Genomic DNA, 1984 nt, shown 5'->3' with positions numbered 1-1984 from the left:
AAAAAATCCCACTCATTTCACCCCAAAATGACCCCAAATTTGAGCTCCTCATCTGAGGGAGGGGGATTTGGGGAGACCCCCAAAATCACCCCAAAAAAATAGGGGGCGATTTCCCCAAAAAATCCCATTCGATTCCCAAAAAATCCCATTTATTTCCCACAAAATCCCACTCATTTTGTCCTAAAATGACCCCAAATTTCAGCTGCTTTTCTGGGGGAGGGGGTAAAATGGGGAGGGGGAGACCCCCAAATAGACCCCAAAAAGATTTGGGGTCAGGTCCCAAAAAATCCCGCTCAAATCCCAAAAAATCCCGCTCAAAATCCCAAAAAATCCCGCTCAAATCCCAAAAAATCCCGCTCAAAATCCCAAAAAATCCCCCTCAAATCCCAAAAAATCGCGCTCAAATCCCACAAAATCCCGCTCAAATTCCATAAAAAACCCCATAAAAAATCCCATTTTTCTGTCCTAAAATGACCCCAAATTTGAGCTCCTTTTCTGGGGGAGGGGAAAATTGGGAATTGGGGAGGGGGATCAGGGAGACCCCAAAAATCACCCCAAAAATATATGGAGGGATTTCCCAAAAAAATTCCCAAAAAAATCCCATTCGGTTCCCAAAAAAACCGCATTCGATTTCAATAAAATCCCTCTTTTCTGCCCCAAAAGTGCCCTAAATTTCAGGTATTTGTCCCCCAAATTATTTGGGATATCCCAAATTTATTGGGTATTCCCCTAAATTTATTCGGGATAATCCCAAAATCAACCCCAAAAAAATTTGGGGTTGGTGGGGTTAATCGATCCAAAAAAACGCCGTCAAATCCCAGTGAAATCCTAAAAAATCCCACTCAAATCCCAAAAAATCCCATACATTTTATCCCAAAATCACTCTCAATTTCACATCTTTCCCTTCTAAATTATCAGAAATATCCCAAACTTATTTGGGATAACCCCAAAATCAAACCCAAAATCGACCCCAAAAGATTTGGACCCTATCCCAAAAAACAGCCCCAAATTCACAAAAAAATCCCATTCAATTACCAAAAAATCCCACCTAATGTACCCCAAATCTGAGCTCCTTTTGTGGGGGAGGGGGAAAATGGGGAAATTGGGGAGGGGGATCAGGGGAGACCCCTCAAAAAGATTTGAGGCCCTATCCCAAAAAAACGGGCCCAAATCCCAAAAAATCCCATTTGATTCCAATAAAATCCCACTTTTCTGTCCCAAAACGACCCCAAATTTCAGTTCCTCATCCCCAAATCCATCCTAAATCCCCTAAAATTGACCCCAAAATCCCCAAATTCACCCCAAACCCCCTCCCAGTTCCCTTTCCACTCCTAAAACTCCCGTTTTTTCACCCCAAATCCCCATTTTTTCCCCAAAATCCCCGTTTTTTTCACCCAAAATCCCATTTTTCCCCTAAAATCCCCATTTTTTTTCCCAAATTCCCCATTTTTCAGCCCAAACTCTCACCAGCAGCACGTGGCGCAGCCCCAGCTCCGCTCTCCAGTCCCATTTCCCCCAGAAATCCCCATTTTTCCCCCCAAAATCCCCGTTTTTTTCCCAAAATTCCCATTTTTCTTTTTCCCAAAATCCCATTTTTTTTCCCAAAATCCCCATTTTTCACCCCAAAATTCCCGTTTTTTTTCTCACCAGCAGCACGTGGCGCAGCCCCAGCTCCGCTCTCCAGTCCCATTTCCCCAGAAATCCCCATTTTTCACCCCAAACTCCCATTTTTCCCCCTAAAATCCCCATTTTTTGTCCCAAAATCCCCATTTTTTTCCCTAAAATCCCCATTTTTTGGTCCCAAATTCCCGTTTTTTCACCCAAAATTCCCGTTTTTTCCCAAAATCCCCATTTTTCACCCCAAATTCTCACCAGCAGCACGTGGCGCAGCCCCAGCTCCGCTCTCCAGTCCCAAATCCCCATTTTTTGGTCCCAAATCCCCATTTTTCCCCTAAAATTCCCATTTTTTTTTTCCCAAAATCCC

Source organism: Malurus melanocephalus, unplaced genomic scaffold (genome assembly GCF_030028575.1).
Source record: "Malurus melanocephalus ecotype Western Australia unplaced genomic scaffold, MMel_1.1 scaffold_2087, whole genome shotgun sequence".
NCBI lineage: Eukaryota > Metazoa > Chordata > Aves > Passeriformes > Maluridae > Malurus > Malurus melanocephalus.
Note: the sequence above shows the minus strand (reverse complement) of the source record.